This window comes from Sceloporus undulatus, chromosome 5 (genome assembly GCF_019175285.1).
Source record: "Sceloporus undulatus isolate JIND9_A2432 ecotype Alabama chromosome 5, SceUnd_v1.1, whole genome shotgun sequence".
In the NCBI taxonomy this organism is placed as follows: Eukaryota; Metazoa; Chordata; class Lepidosauria; order Squamata; family Phrynosomatidae; genus Sceloporus; species Sceloporus undulatus.
In genome coordinates, this window is record NC_056526.1 from 29,077,849 (window position 1) to 29,103,322 (window position 25,474).

General features: G+C 39.6%; 1 long non-coding RNA gene across 3 annotated transcripts in view; it reads left to right on the forward strand.

Annotated features, from left to right (window-relative positions):
* The first annotated feature begins 626 nt into the window (after positions 1-626).
* The window catches only part of LOC121932135, a 34,305-nt gene continuing 9,457 nt past the window's right edge, over positions 627-25,474 (forward strand). The window contains exons 1-3 of one of the 3 annotated variants that reach the window (XR_006104274.1): positions 627-721; positions 14,381-14,405; positions 22,565-22,595. This is a non-coding gene — a long non-coding RNA (uncharacterized LOC121932135). Of the gene's footprint in view, positions 722-6,501; positions 6,586-14,380; positions 14,406-22,559; positions 22,596-25,474 lie in introns of those variants that run through there. The other 2 variants (XR_006104273.1, XR_006104275.1) reach the window with 2 other exon arrangements.

The window sequence follows — 25,474 nt, forward strand, 5'->3', positions numbered from 1 at the left end:
AAGGCTAAAAAATGCTATGCAATTGATTTGTGTGTGTGTGTGTGTATGTGTGTGTGTGTGTGTAAACAAGGTTTCAACATATGGCATGCTATTGAGTTTAAAAAGGCCATGTAGATCATGTATGAAAATCTATAATGGTAATAGCTTGCTCTTAGACACTATTGGTTATAGTAAAACAGATATTTCCTTTCATTACAATTTACATATTTTGGGTATTGTTTTGAATAGCCACGTAGCACAGATGTGCCACCATCCCTCACACAAATAAGTGTCCCTGAGTCTTTCAAATGGCCCTTGGGGTATCTTCCAGCTCTATGAGCCTGTGAACATGGTGTGATATGAGAGGAAGTCAATGCTAGGAGAGGAGGAGGAGAGGAGTCTAACCCTAGTGCTGGCCACCTGCAGCACTTCTTTATTCTGAGCATCCTTCATCCCTTTGAAATCTCGCTCACCTCCGCTTGGGCCAATGGGAAGGCATCCTGCGAGATGCAGGAGGCGCTGATAGGCTGGCGCTGTTGCCAAGGCGACGGGAGGGGAGAGGGGGAGGAGGAGGAGAGGAGGAGGAGGGGCCCTTCCCCCGGAGGCGGCCCTTGGCTCGCCTTCCTTCCCGCCCTTCCTTCGGCCCCCTGGGGACCAGGCAGAGAGAGCCATCGCCAGCCCCGGCCGGAGGAGATGGGCTGTGGCAACTCCACCCCGGCCACCAGCACCAGCACCACCGCAGGTCAGGCTGCTCTTCTCTTGCCCTTCCTGGGCAGTTGTGGTTGCTTTTCTCCTTGGCACAAATTGCTTCTTGCCATGGCTAGAGGCTGAGAGAGTGTGACTCGCCCCAAACTGGGACTGCATTCACACTGGACAGATACCCCGGGTTGGCCCCGCTTTAACTCTTTTCTGGCTCAAGACTACTATGGAATTCTGGGAGTTGGAGTTTGTTGTGGGACTCAGAGCGGAGCATTGGGATTTCTTGGCAGTTTTTCAGAGATGTTTTTTGGTTGTTGTTTTTTGCCATGGCCATCCTCTGAGGCTGTGTGTGTCTGTGTGTGCATATATATATATTAGTGTTTGTGTGTGTGTATAGTATATATGTGGATGTATATATATATATATATATATGGATTGTCTATCTATCTATCTATTGGTAGATATGTTAGTACATATATGTGTGTGTATATACACACACACACATATATATTAGTGGGGATTTGAACCCTGTGAGAGCCACCGTGGTGTAGTGGTTTGAGCATTGGACTGGGATTCTGGAGACCAGGGTTCGAATCCCAGCTCGGCTACCAAGATCCACTGGCTGACCTTGGGCCAGTCACATTCTCTCAGCCTCAGAGGATGGCCATGGAAACCCCCCCCTCCCCGAAAATTGTCAAGAAAACCCAGTGATTCATTCTCTGAAGATGCCAGCCACAGATGCTGGCAAAACGTCAGGAAGAAACTCTTCTCGAACATGGCCACAGAGCCTGAAATACCCACAAAAAACCCTGTGATAGATTCATTTTAGGGTTGCCGAAAGGTGAAACAAAAGCTTTGACTTCTGAGGTTGCTCCTGAAGCATGCTTTGCAAGATGGAGCAAGAAAGGCACTCGACTCATCCCTTAAAAAACTGCATGGGGGTATGTGTCTTGCATGCTTTGCAAAGTGGGGCAAGCATACTTTTCAAAAGATGAAAGAAAGGCACTACTAGATTCATCACTTTGCATGGTGGCAGGAGGGGGGGTCTCTCCCTCTAGGGACGATTTTGATAAAGCATGCTTTGGAAGATGAGAAAAGAAAGGCACTTGACTTATTCCCAGAAAAACTCACTGTGCATCGGGGGTCTTCCCTTTTCCAGACAATTTTGCTCAAGCATGCTTTGCAAGAGGAGGCAAGTATGCTTTGGAAGAAAAGCGCTAGACCCATCCCTAGAAAAACTCAGCCTCTTTATCGGGGGTCTTCCCCTTTTGAAACTATTTTGTTCAAGCATGCATTGCAAGATAAGAAAAGAAGGGCACTAGACCATCCCTATTAAAACTCCCTTTGCATTCGGGGATCTCTCCCTTTCGAGAGGATTTTGCTCAAATGTACCATATATACTTGACTATACATCAACCTCATGTATAAGTCGAGAACAGATTTTTGGGGCCAAAATTATGGATTTTGATATGATCTATATGGATAAGTCGAGGGTAAAACTTAGCAGCATGTAATCAAGGATGTAAAGGATGAAGCCAAGGAATATGATGCTAAAGAGCTTTAAAAATTTTGATATGTATAACTGTGCTCACCCTAAAGGCTGGGTGGATAGGATAGTAGAGGGGGCTGAGAAGAGATTAAGGTCTCACCTTTCACCAGGGCATGGTTCCTTTTTTTGATAAGAGTTCAGTGATATATTGGAATTATGATTTACGAGTAAGATTAGTACAAAAAAGCCTGACTAAGGATTCGATATGGTGTGAAATGGGAGGAGGTCAATGAAGGGTGTGGTGGTGACATCATGAGTTACCGCACCAGGTGACACCAACCCTAGTGATGTCACTGCGATACAGTATGACTTTTAATAGGGATGGCATAGTCCAGTGCCATTCTTGGCTGCCAAGTGTCTGGCTGGACTGCCTTGTACCTCTTTGAGTTGCGGGAGGCAGGAGTATGAAGAAAGCAATTGAAAATAGCTATGAGCTCCCTCTACAGCTGATCTTTTGGTATGAGATCTCTATATACTGGAGTCTATGACATCGTCCCTGCACCACAAGAATCTTCCCCTCTTCCCTCCACCCCCCCAGTATAAAAGGCTCTTTCTTTTCATCCACTTAAAATGCAGATAGCTCAGGGCAGAACTGACAGACTTTGTATTCATGGGCTTGTTTGGCATCTTTGTTCTTGATGAATGATGCTTTCCTCAGTAGCTTCAATGATTCTGGTTGAAACTCATGGCAATTAAAGTCAGAGGAGTTTTACCCTAACCAAGAATGTGACCAGTAACCATCCCTCTTAAGCAACATTTTGGTGAAGGCCTCTTGGCATAATTTTAAAAACTTATGATTTGAGAATCCAGCTTCAGTTGCACTTATAATCCATGCACATAAATGTATTTCAAGTTAACATAATCAATTCAGAAACCATCCTATTTAGTTTTGTAAGAACTGCTTAAGTGGAATTTATTCCCAAATAGGCTTGTATGATGTTTCAGTACTGACACTGCAGCCCAATACATGCTTACCTTATAACAAGTCTTATTGAAATCAATGTGATTTTCTCCTCAGGAGACACATGTAGGATTTCCTTGTTTGGATAGTTTTAGATATGCATTCACTGGTCTAAAATCCACAGCTTTTTGTATGTGTGGTATTCTTCATTTTACATGAGTATAAACCCTAAAAACATATTTCAGGTAATTACTAGTGATGTTTTAGGGTAAGATGATAGAAAAAGTAATGATTAAAAGCAAGGTGTTCTGACAGTAGTGTTCTGTTTTACATTCCTCAACCATTTGAGGTGTATCCAAGAAAATTAAAGTTTGGAATGAATTGAAGTTACTGGTCTCATCACCCAAAGCAATTGCTCATGTGCTATGTGTTGTTGTTGTTGTTGTTAACAGTATTGGATGGTGAGATTATATATGCCTACTCAGAAATAAATTTACCAGGACTTGCCCTCAGATAAATGTGTATTATCATAGCGATTAGAGTACAGTCCTATGCATTTTCACTTCAGTGTGCACTTTCTCCCAGCTGTGTTTGTACAGAATTGCAGGTTTGTTAATCATAACTAGAGCAGATCTACTGAATAAACATGTGGTTAGTACTTGTAAGGAAGACTACCAGGGAATACCAGGTGCTGTAGACTATATACAGAGCAAGGTAATGGTAAACCTCTTTTGAATAAATCTTGCCAAGAAAATCCTAGGATAGGGTCGCCATAAGTGGAAGCAAACTTAAAGGCACATTAAACAAAAACGCATGGATCTGAGGAAGTAGGCCAAGTCTACAAAAGTTTATGTACAACTTCTTTTGCTAAATTTGTCTCAGAGGTTCTACAAAATCCCTTTGCATGCTGATAAAACAACAGTGGTTTCACACATTAGGACTGACATCCATTATAGCCGATGAGTGTATTTTCATGAGCAGAGCTAAACAGTCATAGCATTATAGGAATGACTATTTAGGTGATTATTTAGAATTATGCCTTTTACTTGAGTAATGTCCCTTTAATGGGCTAATGAACGTTACTCATTTTTTACATACAAGAAAGATCTCATTGTAATAATGAACAGAGATTATCAGAGTTACATAGCTTGCTGTCCCCCCCCCCCCCAATACCTTCAATGGAAATAATATTAGCTTCCATGGCAGATATTTTTAAGGTACTTAAGCCAGATGCCTAAAATCATCCAGCCTTCACAGAATTAGTTAAAATTAGCTACTTTCACCTAAACACTAGAACTATTCTGTGTTCATTTTGTAGCACAGAGTTCTATGGTGAACATAAAATAAAATTAACTAGACCTGTGGGAATAATTATGCATTTTGTCTTTTTAGTATTCACCCTATTCCATGAAGATGGGTTGCTTTTGGTAAACTTGAAAAGTTACTTCTCTGGTCTTTAGTTCCCAGAATCCTCAGGCAGCTTTAGTTGGCATTGGCAATGCTGGCAGAGGAACTAGAGCTATAATCCCAAAAGTAACTTTTCCATGCTCTGAGTACTGGTAATGATTTGTGTTTTGTGGTTGCCCTCTTCTTCTTTCATCCTTTTGAGAAGAGGCTTGGCAGCATGCTTTTTGAAGGATCAGAATGGCAACACTGTTAATCTCTACTTAATTTCTCTAGTTAATGTTTTTAAGTCAGGAGGCATTTAAATGGTATTTAATTTAAGATAAATTCTTACTGATACAAAAGTAAACAAGTCCAGAAAAGAGTAGTTCCACTTAATAAGGTATCCTATCGCCTTCCTTTTCACTAGGATCAGCTAAGATATAAATTGAACAAATAAAATAAACGAGACACCTCTTTCCCATCCTGGCAGTAAAAATACATAGTAACAATTTATATAACTAATCATTGCTTCCCTTTCATGATTTGCTTTGTTTTTATTGTCAGTCACTTAATGCTTGGTTTGGCTTTGTCTTTCATACATTTCAGTCTAGAAGTGATATACCTCTGCTTTGCTTAATATTGCATACTATTTGCATGCAAAAGTAAGGTTGCCAAGTGCTGGAGGACAGAAGGAGAAGGAAATTTGGAGGACCAATTTCACTCTCAGACCAAATGGTTCCCTAATCCAAGCCTGGATAGCTGTGTGGTTGCAGCTGATTTGGACAAGAATCATATCCAGATATTAGATCACACAAATCAGAGTTCCACCAGACACAGCAAGGTATTCCAAATCTGGGTTTATTTCAGACAGTAAGGGACCAGAGGGAGACATTACCATAATCTTGTAAAGAATCTTAGTGCGTTGATTCAACAGCCACACTGTTGCCATAATAAAGAGGTTTAGAGCAGCCTTGCCCTAATCTGGTACACTTCAGGTATGCAGGACTGCTTAGTTCCCCCCAGTCCAACAGATATGGAAGATACCAAGTTGGAAAAAGGTACCATCACCCACCTGGCTGCCTTAATGCCTCACATATGTAATTGTCCTTTGGAGGAAGGACAAGGGCCATTGTAACTTGGACTCTGACCCCCATTAGAACAAGGATTAAATTAGGTGGAAATAGTCTTTGCAAACATAAATTTGCCATTTGTTGATACTAGAGAAGTGCTTTTTTTTTATTTACAAGCACTTAAAATCCTGCCCAGCTGCTACATGAGCTTTAGTTCCAGGAACTCTCTTTATCTTTGAAAAAATGCTCATGAAGCTTGCAAACTTGTATTTTGCAAACACGTTATATAATTTGTAGTAACAGCAAACAAGAGCAAGACTAAACATTTTCACCTGGGTCATATGCAGAGAATGGTCATTTTTGTTATACTGAATTGTACATTGTCGAGTAACTTAAATCACAGTTGGCTTCACATAAGAGACACAATAATACATTACAATAATGTAAGCATAATGGCAAAAAAATGAAAACAGATTGAAATAATAAAAAGTAAAAAGGGTTAACCAACTGGTGGTTTGGGAAGTTACAACTGACCTCCCCCAGTAACATTTATCCAACTCCTGGCAGTGTTCAAGAATTTTAGCTGAAATGCAGTTAAAATTGTGATCACAATTTCAGTACTGAAGAAAAGCTGTTCAAGTTGTATAAAAGGGACTTCCCCACACTTAACTACTGTACTTTTGCTTAGACTGAGTATTGTGCCCCATCTTTGTTTTCTTGTTTATACTCCATATCTGTGAAGAGGCTCTTATTACAAGATGACATTTTTTCTAAGTGCCAATTGGTTCCGTTTTGCTTTTGTGCACCTCCTTGAGCCACTGCAGGGCAAAGAAAAAAGGGGAAAAAGCAAGTAAATATTTTTTTAGGAAAAGCCTGGCAGGGAGAGAGAGAGGAGTCATATTGTTTGTGTGGCAGAATGCACAGTCTGGAATAATATTGACTCCAAGAGGAACAGAAGTGTGCCATTCCTGATGCCTTTGAGGATCTGTCTATGTAGCAAGGTGGATGTGGAAGCTATGATTCCTATTCTCTACTTCTTCTCATTTTATTTAGTGATTTGCCATTAATCAATTGCCTGCTTTGAGCCTCTTCCTCTGGTACATAGCTCTCTCTCTCTCTCTCTCTCTCTCTCTCTCTCTCTGTGTGTGTGTGTGTGTGTGTGTGAGCGCTACCTGTGTGTAACAAAAGTTTAAAGATTTTCCTTAAAGTCCAGGAAGCAGCTGGTGAAATGACTTACTGTTCAACCTTTATTGTCCCAGAAATTGCCTTTGTGGGTGTTGTCCCTGCTTGCTGATGTTATCTGTTGTATTATATAAGGAGTTTTGTTATAACAGAAATTTAAAGTGCATTTTATTTTGGCCTGATAACTATAAAATAAACCTAGATGGAAGTTAGCCATTCCTGCTTTGACAGTTTTTTAAAATGTATTTACAAAAAGAAAAGTGTCCTTTAAAGGAGAAGGAGTAAACACACCACAAGAAAATAATTTTGACTGTTCAAAATGGGGTACTGTTGGAGTCTCTGTAATACAAAAGCATAATAGATGAGGCAAGTGACAAGTTTAATTGGACTTTACCCTGGCTGTCACTTGCAGTTTTTCAACTGTTGTCCATGCAAGTAAACATTCTGCCCACATGCAGAGCACCATGTGCCCCTGTATAAATGGATTAGAGCCAGCAGGGTTCAAGACCCTTCTGCTTGCCCACCCCATGCCTACCATTTGTCTATTCTTCCTGAGAGTGGGAGGTAAGGACTGGAAGATTGCTGTGCTCCTGTTTCCTAGAAACTGGACAGAGCAAGTGTATTTATTTATTTAGAAGACTTACACTCTGATTTCTAACTGAATGTTCTTCAGGGAGGCTTTCAGCAGATTTTCTTAACACACACACCAAACCCATGCAACCAGAAACCATTAGACTTCTGGCTGAGGGATGGGATAGAGTATGTCTCCATTCAATGCTGTAGTTCCACAGTAAATGCCAATTAGAACTTTTTGGCAGGGAGAAGAGAAGCAAGATCCCTAGTGCCACTCTTCTTCAGCTGATTGATGAGACCAGACATGTCTCCTTCTTGCTGGCAGATGGTACAGCCTCCCAATATTTCTTGGCCCCCTCTCAGATGGCAGAATGTGCTTCTCACTCAATCCCAGCACCATTTTTCTTCTTCTAGTTTCTGTTTTTCCTATAGGGTTTGATGGGAAATTGGAGATGTTTGTGTTCTCCTTTGCTCTATAACTGAGACAGGGAATCTCTGGTCCCCCCAATTCAGCCCCTAGGATTACTCACCTAGTCTGCAGGCTTCTTCAGCTGTTTCCTCCTGGGCATTTTCAGATATAGGAGGGCATTTAAAGATATGGAAACTTGTATTCCTTTATAGAACTATTATGCAAGTAAAGTTACATGTACATATGTATATTTTCTGGAAAGTATAGTCTGTTTACAAAATTCTGATTATTAAAAAAAATGTAGAATGTACTCTACTACCTAAAATGGGATCTAGGTAATGTATGGGGAAGGTACTTCATGTCAAAGCCAGGGTAGCGTGGTGGTTTAAGTGTTGAAGTAGGCAGGGAGACCAGGATTCAAATTCCTGCTTGATTTGGAACTTGGAAACCATTGGTTGGCCTTGGGCAATTCACACCCTCTGAGTCTCAGAGGAGGGCAATGATAAGCCTCCTTTGAACAAATGTGGTTGAGGAGACTACATGAATGGTTTGCCTTAGGGTCACCATAAGTCGGAAGTCCCATCAAGGCATATGACAACAACAACAACAACACTGAATACAATAATGCTTTTCTATGGCTAGAACATTTATGCAGGTGGAAAGTAGGAGCAAGGTGAGGATTGGGCATATAATAGAAGCCTTTATAATGTTGTTGCTGTTGTGTGTCTTCAAGTCATTCCTGACTAATGATGACCCTAAAGCAAACTGAAGTTTTCTTGGTAGAATTTGTTCAGCAGGGGTTTGCTCTTGCTTTCCTCTGAGGCTGAAAGAGTGTGATTTGCTTAAGGTCATTCAATAGGTTTCCGCAGCCAAGCAGGGATTTGAACTCTATCTCCCAGTGTACTAGTCCAACATTCAAACAACTATATCATTCTGGCTCTATAATGAGCATGACTTATTTTCAAGATGAGCTATGTCAGGATAAAGCCTTAGTATTTGATTTTAAGCACATGCTCTAGTCTTGGAAAATCCCAACACAAGCTAAGAAAATTCATACCACTGTTGAATGATGGCAGCCTGATTCCACACATCTTAGAATTGGGGAAAAGGGGATTTGAAACATAATATGAGCTACTGGGTCCTCACTTTTTCTTACAGTCTTGCCAGTGTATCTCAACAGGTTCAAGTCTATTGCTTTTTTGAGCCCTTTCACTTGCCACAACTCACAGTTGACCAATCTACTGGGTGAGAAATGATGAAGATCTAATGCTGTTTCAAGACCAGCTTTTCCCAAACTGGCATCTTCTAGATATTAAGAAACCCAAGTTCCATCATTCACAGTACTGGCTGTATTTGCTAGAGTGATGCATGTTGTAGTCTGACATTTGTAGAAGGTGCTAAGTTGGGGAAGATGGTTGCGAATAGTTTAAGTGGATGCTTTAAAGGGATTTTAAGTATAAAGCCTACCTTAAAATGCAAATATGATTTAAACAAAAATATGTTTTGACATGTGCCTATAGTCACTAACTTGTCAGCTTCTTGTTGAGTCTGCTGTTGGTGAGAAACCTGGGTTTATTATCATGTAATATGTGAAGGAGCCTTTAGGGAAGCTCTGTTCCACTGTGTTTGATACTGCTTTATTTTTATTTTTTTCCATTGGTGTGTCTGTCTGCATTCACTATGGTATAGGAATGAAAGAGACAGTGAAGCTCAAACAGCAGGCTGAGGAGCCAACTGGAAAGTTCATCTCCTTGGGACAAGGTTTCCACCTTGCTGTTTCCAATATTATTACTTAATTTTAAATTAATTAATGTGCCTCTTCAACAAGGAAATTACTTTCACACTGATGGTTTCCCCCCCAGATAATAATATCTCTGTTTAATAAACTGATATTATAAAAGATCCTTTTGCTGCTACCTTTGTGTGAGCAAGGAAACAAATGAAGAAGACTTCAGACAGACATAATTCTTGGTTTTGCTCCTATATGGAAATTTTACTAGTATTATTACTTATTGATTTACTTCCTGTCTTTTACCCATAACTGGAACTCAAGTTGGCTTACAAAAATTAAACTGAATACAGATAAAAGCATGTTAAAGTTGTTGTGAAAATGCAATCTACAGCATTAGAGCCATGTAAAATAAATCCATTAAAAAGACAAAAGGTTTTTAAAAACCAGTAGAACAGTGCACTATGGAAAGTCCTTAAAGTCTGTTCTTAAAAGCCAAGTGAATAGAATTTTTTTCAATTATTAACAGAAAGACAGAAAGGATAGAACTATCTTAGGTTTCCTAAATATGTTAATCTCTTTTGGAATGAGACTGTGTCTATAAGCCAGATTTCTTGGTTGTTGTTGTTGTTGTTATTATTATTATTATTATTATTCAGTCCTGGACTTCTGTCACTTGCCTTACTCCCCCTTCTAAACCCTTCCTTGGGTTCACTATACGGACCTTAATGGAATTCCAAAATAAAAAGATGTGTGTATGTGTTATTGTGCACAGACAACATTCTTGTGTGTGCATGGCTGAGATAGTCTATTAAATAACAACATAGGCAGAATTTAACAATCAACAGGGAACAGTTTATTTAATAAATGGCTTCTTCATAACAACAAGCAGGACTACTGGCTCTCAAAGTTACAATTTTATCAGTTTATTAGTTATCCCTGAACTCCAGCCTACTGCCTTCTTCTTCCAACCACATCTCTCCTAGAGCAGATCAAGCCAGAAATCTCACTGGAAGCCAGGATGACATAACTTAGGCTGTTGTACTTCAGACTCATCATGAGAAGGCACAACTCAGTGTAAAAAACAATAATGCTAGGAAAGATGAAGGGAAGTAGAAAGAGAGGAGGACTGCAGATGGATGGATTCTATTAAGGAGGTCATAGGTATGAATATACAGGAACTAAGCAGAGTAGTGAAGGACAGGGGGTCTTGGAGATATCTCATCCACGGGATCGCTATGGGTCAAGATCGACTTGAGGGCAGTTAACAATAACAGACAAATAAGGAGTAATATTTCTGCATGATTGCCAAATATTTTGGGGGAGGTTGATGATTTAGAGGTGGTATTCTTGTTTTTAAAATGAAATAAATTACATTGACAGTAGTTTATTAGGACTATGTTATTTTACAACAAATATGTTATTCACAGAAAAATTAATGAGTAACAAATTAATTTTTTTAACAGTAAAATTTTGAACTTTCTTATGGCTTCCAGTAGCATCGTTGTTCTGGCTATCAGTGGAGGAATTACTGGTTTAAAAAACTTTGCAAATTTCCTGGTAATCTACTGGATGTAGTGGCTCAGGTGGTTAAGACGCTGACTCTGTTGATTGCAAGATCAGCAGGTTGGCAGTTCGAGGCCCAGGTGCCATATGATGGGGTGAGCTCCCTCATTAGTCCCAGCTTCTGACAACCTAGCACTTCGAAAGCATGTAAATGCAAAGTAGATAAACAGGTACCACAAGGTAAACAGCATTCTGTGCAGTCATGCTGGCCACATGATCACAGAGTAGTCTCTGACAACGCTGGCTCTTTGCCTTAGCAATGGAGATGAGCACCACCCCCATGGCTGGAGACAATTTGACAACCTTGTCAGTGGGGAATACCTTTACCTCTTTACTGGACTCAGAAGTTCCTACTGATATGATTCACTAGGAGGTGGGTTGGGGAGTGCTTATAAACTTTTTTGCTCTCTTTAGGTCTTGCTAAAAAAAAAAGTAACCAACCAAAGAATAGAAGTTCTGAATAATTAATTGTTCATTGAGTTAATTGCATCCAGTGAAATTAGGAATCCTAAAAGGTGACTCATATACTCCAGGCTTAAGAGGTAAACTGGACATGAAACACGGAAAATCTTTCACTGTTCTCCTCTAGAATTAATAATTGAGTAAAGCTGACAAAGCATTATCTAAACCACCTGGAACACTTCTCTGTATGGGCTCCTTTTATAACAAGGGAGCTTGCAGTCCAAAAAGTAACATTTGCAATCAAAAAGTAACATTTCCAAATTTCGGGTAGCTGGGCAGCCTAAAGATCTAAGACTCTGAGGCTGCATCTGCACTGCAGAAATAATCCAGTTTGAGGACCACTCTAACTCTCATGGCTTACTGCTATGGAATTCTGGGAACTGTAGTTTATTATGTCAGTGGGTTCAAATCCCCACTCAGTCATGGATATCCACTGAGTAACCTTGGGCAAGTCACATTCTTACAGCTTCAGTTAAAGGCAAAGCCCCTCTGAACAAATCTTGCCAAAAAAAACCAAACAAAAACCCTATGTTAAGTTCATCTTGAAGGCACAAAACAAGAAGAAATGTACATTTACAAAGGCACCAAGACCATAAAAAAAACTCTGTTCCCTGCAACAATTCCATGCAGAATGGATGCCTGAGGGCGGGGAACATAATTCCAGCTGCTAGCCCTGCAGCTGACCTCAGTTGGAAAAAAAGAATATCTGTACAACACACTCCATGTTCCTATGCTGCGGAGTTCTCTGTTGCATATTAGGCTTTGCACATGTAAGCATTGTTCTGCCTCCATGTGAATATGTGAAGCTAGGTCAGGACCAGCAAGTACTGTACAATCTTTTCTTGCTAATTACATTTTTATTTAGACTCAAGACTTAGAGCAAGGACATGATATACCTTCTTAAACCAACACAAAATTCTCTGGGTTTTGAAAGTATTGGTTGGTTCATCATAGTGATGAACCACCTTACAGACTGAAGGACAGGATACACATTTAGAACTGAGTTTTCATTCCTCAGCAGTGGTCCCCTGTGGTTTCTCGCTGCAGCTATGTGGATATGACCTGATTTGTCATCTTCACATACTTTTTGCAATTTTTCCATTCCTTACTGGCATGTTTTAAATGTGGCCCAGTTGAACTTGCCAGGTTCATTTCAACTCAAAGTGGGAAGAATTTCATCAGCATTATTAAGAGAAATCTGCTTGCACATTTGCTAAATTCCAGAAGTGCAGAGTTGCCATTGCATCAGAGGGGGATCACATAGGAATGCTTTTTATTCCTTTTGAATCACAACTAAGAATACACAAGTACCTTGCCCATTACAAAGCCCATTCGTTTCACTGCAGTTCATATAGGACCTGTTTTATTAAAGCTGAGATTATTTGCCTTTCTAGCCCTGTATTGCCCACTCTGACTGGCAGATGTTTTCCAGAGTTTCTCAGGCAAACCCATCACTTGTAACTGGATTCTTTGAAAAAAAAATCATACACAGAAAGCAGAAATCTCCTCTGCATGGTTATCCTATGGTCTGGAAACTGGGGAAAGGGGATCTAATGGCTCTGTTACTGGATTAAAAATCATGTGACTCCTCGCGTGATAGTGTCAACTAAAAGTGACAGGAGTTACAGCTGAATATTAAATAAAGGTCCACAGGTTGCTCATCCCTGCTGTAAAGAAAGGAAAATTGACCTAGGTAATTAGATATTGTAACACAACGTCTTTTTAATAAGGGTTCCAGCCATTCAGGCATATTCTTTTCTGGAATATCACTTTTTGTTCTTCCTCTGTTTTCCATCCCACCCAGTCCACAAAACTGGTCATGATTCCATGGCATATTCATTCAAAATTGGGCAGTTTTGGAGTTCAGACTTTAAGGTTTAATTTTCTGAAGTTTTGTATTTTTTGGAAACTTAGCTTTCAAGAAGCATTCTAATACCCCTCCCTGATACTGTGTTGGCTGTATAAAGATCCACAGTCAAAGAATAATTTTGTTATCAGTTAGCTGCTGCTTTTAGAGAGCTGGCATGGTGTAGTGGTTTGTGTTAGACCAGGAAACTGGGAGACAAGGGTCAGTATATCAAAAATCCACTTGGCCTTTGAAACCTTGGTCAAGTCACACTCTCTCAACCTCAGAGGGGGGCAAAGGCAACCCCCTCTGAAGGAAGTTTGCCAAGAAAACTCTGTGATATGTACACCTTAGAAATAACGTGAAGGCATATAACAACAACCACAACTTAGCTGTTTCCAAAATCTTTGAGTACTGGGCAAGCCTCAGGTCTGCCAGGCCTCCGTGTAAGCTGTGTGACTATTAACAGCTATATAACTGGTAAGGTGTGGAAGTAACATTACAAGTAGTAAAATTACCTATAATAGGTTACCTATTTCTTTTGTGCAAAAATAGTATAATAGATCAACACTTCAAAAGTCATGTACCAAGTGGAAACATGGTCTTGTTTGTCTGGTATAACAAGTAATATTTTCTCATTGCTTTTCAAATGCATTTTAGAGGCATTTTGAGCAGAATTTTTCAAATGTTATACTATTCATTTTTTAAAAATATGACTTTTTTTAAAAAAGAAAAGAAAACACTGAGTCTTGTAACAAGTTAATAATTTCAGAGTAATGTCAACATATTATATTTTGGTCTTTGTTACTAGTAGATAATGTTTATTTAAAAAGCAACTATTCATAGCAAAAAGCAGCCATAACTAATGTCTGCCATTGAACTGTGGCAATAAGGGTCCAAACTGTTGGAAAAATAGAGCACACTTGTTCAGTGCCTGAGTCTGAGATAGAAGTAGGGGATGTGTATACTTGCATTCTTACTTCTGTTACATTTATAATTATATCTCTGTATGGGTCTTTTTCTTTTTAGATGCTGCAGGAACAGCAAAAGATGTGTAAGTAGATACACATTTCTTTTATCAATTTTGTGTTTTACATGACCAAAACTGAATTACATAAATGCTGTAAGACATGAATGGGGCATTTCTGGCCTCTTTGATGTTGCTGGATTATGATTTCCATAATTTCTGATCTTTGTTCATGTTCACTAGGGCTGATGGGATCTGGAATCCAACAACATCTATCACTACCGGGTTTTCCCCTTCCTCTTGTAAAGGACAATTTCACTGAGAGGAGCGTGAATCCTTACCAAAGTTGCAATAATGGCCATTTTCCAGGCACAAGATGGATAAGGCTTCTGTATCACTAATAACTGTGCAGAACATTTGGTCAAATGTTGGGCGAATCTTTTATTGCTTATTTTCCAGAATGATTAAAGCTGTGAGAACCTCATCTGAGGCTCAGAATTGGCAGCCTAAGAACATCAGCTTTTGTTTCAAAAAATCACAGCATCTTAAAAGCTGTGAAAAAAAAACCTGAAGTTGCTTGTGTAATGTCTTTGAAATCTCATGGGCCAAAAAGAGTAATGGAAAGACATTTCCAGTGGCTGGAAAAGTTATTTTTGGTTTATAGCTCCCAAAATACCCCCCCCCCCCCCCCAGCATGACCAAAATGCCAATCCAGCGCATGATAAATGAACCTGGCCTCAGAGCAATGCAGTACACCAAAAATCCACTAAAAGAAAGAATTGCAGTACAGAATGCTCCTGTTCAGGTTACTAGCTGTTCTCTTCCAGCTTCCCCAGAAAATCTATTTAATTCCCCAAAATTACCACCAGATCATGGAAAAGTTACTTTTTTTTAGTTGTATCTACCAGAATGGCTATTCAGGGCTTCTGGGGGCAGTAGTCCAAAAAGGTAATACTTCCAAGCTCAGTATTCTATGCTCACTAAATATTCCCAGTCCTCATTGAATTATTGAACTGAATTATTTTTGCATTTCTCTCAACAAAATATTTTTCTAAAGTCTTTTGTACTTGTGCATAATTTGGGCCTGTCCCATGCTTCTTGATATCTCTCTCCTATGTGTGTATAGTACTATTAAATATTTCAGTCAATTTCTGGGTTCTTATTATCTTTGTGGGTAAATATCTGCATGTTCCAAAGAGAAGGCAAGAGCTGCCTTGAATTCTGAAAGGTTAGGCTGAAGCCACTCTGCATTTTTTACTGAGTGATACTCACATTTTAAAAACTTCTTTAAAAAAAAAAACCAAATACTCATATGCACATCTTCTGGTTGCAACATTTATTGACATGGAAGTTCCATTAACTTTCATGCAATATGTATGTGTCTATCACTGAAAGAAAAGATTCAGCCAGCTTGACTATCTCTATTTTTGTTAAGAGAACAGAACATCATTTATCAAGCAGGAATTAATCAGGATGAAGTAACTGGGGAAACCTGTTAAAACAACCTTTCCCCAACCCCAAAATTTCTAGTACAGGTTGAGTATCCCTTATCTGAAATCATTACGATCAGAAGTGTTTTGAATTTCAGATTTTTTTTTTTATTTTGGGATATGTGTATTTGATATATGTGCATAATGAGATATTACGGAGATGAGAGTCTAAATAAAAAATGTATTTCTTTCATATACACCTTATACACATAGCCCAAAAGTAATTTTATACAATATTATACAAGAATTTTGTGTATGAAATAAAGTTCTGTACATTTAGTAGTCAGAAAGGAAAGATGTCACTATCTCAGCCACCCATGAAAAATGTTTTGGTTTGGGGTGTATTTCAGATTTCTGGATTCTGGATAAGGGAGACTCAACCTGTATATGGTCACAGGTCTTCGCAGCTTCCATCCACAGTTTCAAAAAGCAGGGACTATTTGGATTTCTAGTGAGTCTGTATAAACAATAAATCCTAATAATGTAGACATTCCTCAAGTGTGGATCCTTTCATACCCAAATAGCAACATTCATTAACAAGTGAAAGGCTCTGTAGCAGAGCTGAAAATGCTGTTTTGGACTGCAGCTCCCAGAATCCCACAGGAACCATACCAATGTGCTGGCTGAATGATTCTTGGAGCTGTAGTCCAAAAAGTAGATTTTTCAAGCTCTTTGACAAATTTAGTAAAACTACAGGTTTTGCAGAAATGAGTTTTAAAAAGAATTTTTAAAGTGAAGTCGAAAGCAGCCTACTGAGGCCTAAGAATGCATAGTTAGTACAGAATATGGATTGACTGCTGGGAAAGGCAATAAATAGATTGGAGGGGAATATCTTAGAAAATGCATGACTGACAGGCATTGTAAACTGGAGCACTCCACACTGCAGCATTTTGTTGCAGGTCCTAATTTTAGTATTGGGTGTCTGCAAAGGTGCCTCAGATCAGCAACTAAAAAGGGGAGTAAGTTTTACCCCTGACTTGTGATTCAATATTTTCATTGACTCCTAGACACCTTTCAGAACTTGCTATTATGTTCTGCTTAAGTCTCATTGACTAAACTGAAGGCAATACATATTGCTCTAGCTTTGTTCCCAGTATAAAGTAAATGTTTTAATTGTAAACCCATCTAGTTTTTAGATTGTAAGCCTGAGGGCAAGGAACCATCTATTATCCCTTCTGTTGTAAGCCGCCCGGATTCCCAGTGATTTGGGGGCATATAAATAAATCCTATTATTATTATTATTATTATTATTATTATTATTAGTTTTCTTTTGTTCTGCTGAATAAGACTATATGGAATAGAAGGAATACACAGGCCTCCAGAGTGACAAACAGTCCAAGTGAAGATCAACCAAATGTAATGGATTACTGGAAACTAGTTATAGAAACCTCCAATTCTTAAGTTACTGTAAATACGTAATGTGAATTACACCCCAAATCATATCTTTATTGTTGAAGTTTCACATTTCAATCATAATATGATGATACAAGTGTTCTGGCCCTGGAGCTGCTCTGATTACCTGGGCACTCCACTACAACACCGTTTCACTACGCCACCCAGCTAGGCACCTCATGCTGACTTCAGAGCAAATGATGTGCAGTGATAGCTGCAGAGTAGAACACATTGTAAACAGCCACCCGGCATCATATGGGAGTGCTTTGGATTTTCCCAGAAGAAAATGCATAAACCTATTTTCCAGAAGATCCAGAGCAAAAGGTGAGTTTTTAAAATGCACCTCAGATTTGGTGCTGAACTGACCAGACATCATCTAGACTCTTGGCACCAGAACCAAGGATTGGGTCCTGCATTATCAGGAGTCCTTGCTGTGGGAACAAGAGGAAGCCATTTTATTTGGCCAGTGCAGACAGGGCCCAGGAGGATTGGCTGTATTTTATAAACCTAATTAAATGGCAACTTTGAGCTCAGTCACATGGACATGTGTTTTTTTAAACATTGCCATCATACTGTGGGAATCAGACCTTAATCTTTTTCTTATGCTGTGCTTCCCATTCATTCCACTAATATCATTGAAGGAATTAATCTCGTACAATCCTCTCAGCCCCCTAGTTCAGTGACCAAATCTCCAATCACCCTCCTTCAATAAACAATTGTAGTTTCAAAGTGCTTGGTAATTGATAAATAACATCATTTACATTCTTTTGATTCACTACTAAGTCTTGAATAATCAGGTCAATAAAAAAAAAGAACTTTTAAGGGCTTAATGTACATTGATGGATTATTTGAATGCAATCTCATCTAGCAAAGGATATTGCTCTGTCCTGTGTGAGTAACTCCTTCCATTGATTTTCTTCAAGCAAGTATATATTTCAATTCTTATTATACTTGTTACTGCTAATTAGTGGTAGTAATCACCTTTATTATCTGATAACTCCTTCAGGATTCCTTTTGGATGTGTGAAAGAATAAAGAAATGTATCCATCCTCTTTTGGATGATTCAGAAGAAGCTATTTATTAGCCGAGAGGTTTTGCACCATTCAAAACCTCCCACTTAATGCAGCTTGTCAAGTAATTGGGAGGGGGTATTGCTGCTGTGACAGTTCACTGACCAAGAGGAGGAGAGTGATGCAACTCAGGAGTCCAAGAAGCAGGCCTTTCAGCTGCAACTGCAGCGGAGGGAAAGAGAAATAAGGTCATTCACCTGGGTGGAGCTTCTAATCTGAATCTGTGTCCTTAGTTCATTGCTTAAAATGAATGTGCCCATGGGATTTACATATGAACACACAGCTATTACTTTAAAATCTCTTGCTGTACACAGGCTATGCAGTCCACTGTTCTGTTTATCTTCACATTGTATTATTATATTTTTTAAAAACCTATGAAATCTTTTTGATTAGAGACAGCAGTGGAAGAAAAAGTGTATGTGCATGCATGCATGCATGCATGCGTGGTGGTGGTGTTAGTTGTTTTGTAGTCAGCTTTGTCTTTTGCAATCCTATGAATGAGAGTCTCTGGAATAAACAGCCCTGCTCAAGTCCTGCAAACACGGGACTGTGGCTTCCTTGATTGAGTCTATCCACCTGTGAAGAAGATTGCCATGTGGCCATCTTCTTTTCCTACTGCCTCCCACTATACCATGCATTTTCTCCTTTTCTAATGAATCATATTGTCTCATGATATAGCCAAAGTATGATAGCATCATTGTAGTCATTTTTATTTCCAGGCAAAGCTCAGATCTTTGCTATTTTCAACTGCCCTCGAGTTGATCTCAACTCATGGCAACCATGTGGATGAGACATATCCAAGACTCCCTGCCCTCCACTGCTCTGTTTACTGTAGTTCTCGTAGATTCAGGCCTGTGACTTGAGTCTATCCATCTGTCATGTGGCCAAAATACAACAGCCTCAATTTGATAATACAATGGCCCCTCCTAACTCCCAGATCTTGGATCTGCATCCTTGATTATCCACGGAGGGGCGACCTCCGCTGTTTCCAATAGCGCGCACCCAAGGGCACACCCAATTCAAGCCTATGAGGCTTGAATATGCGTGACCTCCATTTGTGTGGGGTGTGTGTGTCCAGAACAGATCCCCCATGTAAACGGAGGGCCAACTGTATTAGCTTCCAGAGAGATTTCTGTCTTTATTTGCTTACGGACCCATTCGTTTGTCTTTTTGGCTGCCCACGGTATCCTCAGCACTCTTCTCCAGCACCATATCTCCACTGAATTTCTTTTCTTCTTAGTTGCTTTCTTCACTGTCCAGCTCTCCCACCCATACATGGTGATGAAGAATACCACGGCTTGGATTATTCTAATTTTAGTGTTCACTTGTATATCTTTACTCTTTAGGATCTTGTCTAATTCTTTCATAGCCATCATCCCTATTCCTAGTCTTTTTCTAATTTCCTGACTCCATTTGGATCAATGTTTGTTCCCAGTTATGGAAACTCTAATTATTTTGATTTCCTCTTTGTCTAGATTCAATTTATGTAGTTCCTCCATGGTCATTATTTTTGTTTTCTTCATGTTCAGCATTAAGAATGCCTTTTCACTTTCTTCTTTGACCTTCCCTAATAATTAGGAGTATGGTATCTTCTGCATAGCTCTAGGATCCATTTATTGTTGACTTTTGGCAGTCCATGATATCCATAGAACTCTCCTCCAGCACCAAATAGTTTGAAAGGGACCAGACAGTGGGTTGAGAGAGGGTTTTCTCCTTCATGGATTGCCTAAATGCATCTGAATCCTATGGTTTGAATCCTACTTGCAAGTTCCACCTAGAGTAGACACATTTAATTAATTGTTGAATGGCAACAGTGAGATCAACACATACATCAATCCCATTTATTCAGTGGATCTCTTCTAGTTGGACATAGGAGTCAGACAAACAGGTATAATCAGATCTAATTTGTGTTCATATGTTCTATTGAACATTTATTAGTTTCATTTATTAGTTTTTTAAAGAGTTATTATTATTATCATTTATTAGCACAGTTAATGAGTTTTACTATTTGTTGATTTATAAATTGTTGATTCAGTGGGTCTACTCTAGTAAAGAATAACCAATAGGAACCATAAGTTGAACCTTAATGTAGATATTTTCTGAGAAAGAGATCTTCGTTTTGTGTCAAAATTTCCCATTTGAGTGGCCAGGCCTTTTAGCTTTAATAACTGAATTTTCACAGGGGCCACTCTATGATGCACCGTTAATCCTTGTTTTCACATGGAGAGATTTAAGTATGTGTTAATTTTTCCCATTGAAAGCATGCTTATGTAAACATGTTCAACTTTGGCTGGTTGGTGCTTTTGGTCAGGAAAGTAATAAAAATTTAGCACCATCTACCGTGCAAACTTTGCAACTGCTTGTTTCCCCACATTTCACACTGGCATTTCCTTACATATTGACAGAGCATTCCTGTGCATGTTTACTTAGAAGTAAATAGGTCTCTAGAGGGACTTATTCTCTAGTGCATTTATAATCATAGTTTTTCTTAATTGTGCTCCTTGCTTTTATTTATCACTTTCAGGACAAAAAGTATTGACAAAGCAGCTTCTTGTGAAATAGAATTAAATATCTGCAAAATAATAAAACAAGAAGAAATAAAACAAGAAAAAACCCAGCACGAAGCATAAAATCACTCTGCTCTAATAAAAGAGTTAGTAGAAAATGGCTGATTTATTTTCCTATGTGAGAGTTAATAATATAGGATGGAATTCAGTATTGCAATTACAGATTTGTAACCTACAGTTACAAGTCTGTAACTCCTTTGCATTCAGTGAGACTATTAATCATCTTACTGTAAATCTGCATAAATATCTTCCAGTCCATCATAATTGGCAGCAGCTGGATTGGGCAAAGGAGGTCTGTTCAGCAACCAGGAGGATATTTCTTACTCCCTCTCATGAAGAGGTTTCAACAAAACCTGTGAAATATGTAGAACATCAGTGAATGTTAGTGTTTTAAAAATAGTATATTACTAGGATCAGTAATCCTTACAATTATTCTTATCAGATTGGTTAGTGTTATTGTACCTATATTGTAAGTGGAGTGCACTCAGGCTGAAAGATAGTGGATTCCTGAGTATAAGACTCCCTGGTGACTTCACAGCCAACTGGAAACATTCCCTTTTCACACTCTGTAGAAAGTATGGAGGCCTCTTTAAGATTGTTATCTTTCAAAATGATATTTCTGATTGCTATAACTTTTACAAGAAAGGTTTCTGAATTATCATCATTATTAATCAATCCAGCTTTCTGCAAGTTTGAGAAGGAGAACTTGTCTTTAACAACTGATCCTCTTTTTGTTCCTGAGTCCTTGGGCTGCAAGATCTGGAAATCAATCACTGGAATTGCCAACATTTGCCCAAATCCTGTTCATCCTGGGGGCGGGGTGGTGGTGGTGGAGATGGCATTTTCTAGATGTGGGAAGAGGAGGAAAATTATGTACAAAGAACAAAAGCCATTCCTCCAACTGAAGCATTATTTATTCCCCTTCAACCAAGGACAGTGGGTTACAGGGCATCAAAATTAACACTGTCTAGGTGGACAAAATGTCGCATTTATTTATGTTATCATTATGCTATGCCAAGGCCTCAAAATGTATGTGCACACTCCAGAAGATGTATGGCAACAGCAACAGCATTCAGAGTTATTATCATCATTAGAAGAGATGTGTAAGGCTGCAAGGTGGAAAGAACCACTTTTATAAGGTGCTATAAGATAGATAAATTTAAGTCAGAACAAGCAGCATTGGGGAGGTCTGCCCTGCAGATAGTAGTAGCAATGTATCTCATTAGTTGTGAATTATTCCTTCAACCCTCCTGACAATGAGAAGTTGACATTTGCTGTGGGTGATCATTCTAGGAAGAATGAAGGAGCAATCCACCCCCACTAGGGCTGCAAAAAAGAAAAGCTTTCTTCTACTGCTCCTCTCTAATCTTTAACTCTAAATGACTAACTAATTTTGAGCAAGGCTATGTAATTTAACTGTTGATGGAGAGAGAGAAGAGTCAATGGACTAAACAAAATTAGAACTTTGGGTCTCCTGCTTTGATCAGCTGGTGTGAGGGAATAACTCCACAAATGATAGCTGCCACATTAGCTTTTAAATCAGTAATGCTGGCAGACCAGTTTTTATAACACTGTTCTCTACTCGCTGCTTTTGGTGGACTAAGTGAAGTAGGATACTGAACTGTGGGGATGTTGTGAAGCTAATAGAAGTTTTGCTGTAAATAGCAGGGAACTTCTAAAACTTAGCTGCCAACCATCTTCTTGTGATTTCTCCCTTTGCAGAACAGAAGAATCAGTGTCAGAAGATGACAAACGGAGGTACATTGTGTGGATTGAAGTTCAGCAACTAAAAATGGATTTTTAGCTACCAAATGTCTCTCCCCATTCTGGATCCTGGAAAATAAAGACCTGAAGTTTTCAAACTACAACTCGTAGGATTCCACAGGGCAAAACCAGGACAACCAAAGTGGAATGATAGTGTGATAATTTTGCAGTGGTTATTGTTATCTTAAAGCAGCATTTTCAGCTATTGCTACCACTTGCTTTCACAAGCTCGATTTATTATTCAGAAAAGAATTATCAGTCAACGCTTCACGTTTGCAGCTTTGACTTTTGTGGCTTTGATTATTCATGGCTTTGATTCATATGTTCTCTCTAGAAATCACTAGGGCCTCCAGCACGACTCTGTGGTCAACACCCACCAAAAGTTGTGCTGGACATAGAGATTCCTAGAGAAAACACTTTCCTAGGCATTTGTAGGTCCTCCATTGCAATTGTAAGGTCAGCTTCTGGCAGACTTTCCCTGGAGTACCGAGATATTGTTGGAGAGGTGCTCTCTCAGGTTAAAAAAAAGTTTTTTTTTTATTTTCATGGGATGTGTGTTATGTGTGACAATGCATATGTGTGCAAGTGTAAGTGAGAGTATGTGTGAGAGCAGCTATCTACAATGCAGAATTAATGCGGGTTGACACCACTTTTAACTGTCATGGCTCAGTGTTATGGAATTATCAGATTTGTTGTTTTGTGAGATGTTTCAGAGAGCTGTGGTGCCATAACAAACTACAAATTCCAGGGTTCCATAGAATAGACACATGACAAATAAAGCAGTGTCAAACTGCATGAATTCTACAATGTGGCAGCAGCCATAGTCTCACCCAGTTTAGCTTTTCCTCTGTCTATTTTTGCAAAGAGAAACCCAAAGACTTGTCACATAGAAATGCAACCCTCCGATGGTCTATTGTAAGGATTAAAACTAAATGATGTTGAATACTTACAAGCCCTTGACTTAGTAGTACACTGGTACCTCGGGTTACGAAATTAATTCGTTCCGCTATTTCTTTCAAGCCGAAAATTTTCGTAACCCGAAACGCTTTTCCATTGAAAATAACTAATGCGTTCCAGACCTCAGACTGAACCTGCAAGTCAAAACAAAGGCACAATAGAGCCTATTAAGCTAAGTACCTACAATACAATGTAATACAAGTTGCCTCAGGCACTAATTAGCTTAACAATGACTGGCAGGTCCATTCTAAACTTCTAAAGGATAAAGAAAAGGTGTTTTCTTATCTTTGATGGTCTGGCATCTCAGAGACAGGCAGAGAGGGAGAGGATGAGCTCTCAAATCATCAAGCCATGACAAAGAACCCCATGGTCACACTCTATGGCCCATCAAATCAAGGCCAGACTTGCAAAAACTCAAACCCCACATCTCACACCTCAAATCATCACACCCATGACCAAAGAACCCAAATCTAAAAAACCAACCCATGGTCACACTCTATGGCCCACATCAAGCCAGGCCAGACTTGCAAAACTCAGATCCCACATCCCACACTCTCAAATCATCACACCCATGACCAAAGAACCCCAAATTTAAAAAACAACCCCATGGTCACACTCTATGGCCGCATCAAAGCCAGGCCAGACTTGCAAAACTCAATCCCCACATCCCACCTCTCAAATCATCACACCCATGACCAAAGAACCCCAAATCTAAAAAACCACCCCAGGTGGTCACACTCTATGGCCCACATCAAAGCCAGGCCAGACTGCAAACTCAGATCCCACATCCCAAACCTCAAATCATCACACCCATGACCAAAGAACCCAAATTGTAAAAAACCAACCCCATGGTCACACTCTATGGCCCACATCAAAGCCAGGCCAGACTTGCAAAACTCAGATCCCACACCACACTCTCAAATCATCACACCCCATGACCATACCACCCCAGAACTCAAACCCAAAGGCCAGAAACCCAAAATCGAACATGCAACCCCATGGTCAGGCCCATTCTAAAGGATAAAGAAAAAAAGTGTTGCTGGTCTTGGCATCTCAGAGTGAGGCAGGGGAAGGAGGAGGAGGACGTGCTCTCAAATCATCACAGCCATGACCAAGCAACCCCAAATCCTAAAAGAAACACACTCTATGGCCCCATCAAATCAAGGCCAGACAGACTTCAAAAGTCACACCCACACTCTCAAATCATCACACCCATGACCATATCCACCCCAGAACTCAACCAAAGGCCAAAAACCCAAATCTGAACATCGAACCCCATGTCAGTCCCATTCTAAAGGATAAGAAAAAAAGTGTTTTTCTTACCTTTGCTGGCTTGGCATCTGGTCCTGGCTGTCGGGAGTGAGGCAGGAGGAGGAGGAGAAGGAGGAGGAGGAGAGGGGCAGCCCAAAAAGCCAAATTTAAACAAATTCAAGCAATTTAACCACTTCAGCCAATTCAAGCAATTTAACCACTTCAGCCAATTTATCCAATTCAAGCAATTTAACCAATTCAGCATGTTAGCCATGCAACCAATTAACAAAGTAACCAATTAAAAAAAAATTGGTGTTGTTTTTAAGGGTCACCTTTTTTTAAGGTCACATTTTGCCTACTTGGATGATAGGTTCTCCCTCTCTAGGTGAGAACTGTTCCAAGGATGTCTGCCTTTGCCGGCCTTTAAGCAGGTTCTTAAATGCTAAGGCAGACATTATCGAAAGGGGCATGGCATGGCTGGTCAGCACCTGCTCAGGGTGGTGCTCTCACAAAGGAAGCCACATTGTGGAATTGCCTCAGAATGTCTTTAATGTCTGCGTTGGCAAAGATCCCCCGCAGCCTCCTCCTGCTGGCCCCTGTCGAAATGACACGTCCTCATCCACGGCAGAGTGTTTGCATCGCCGCCAAGGCCTTGAGTCTCTGTT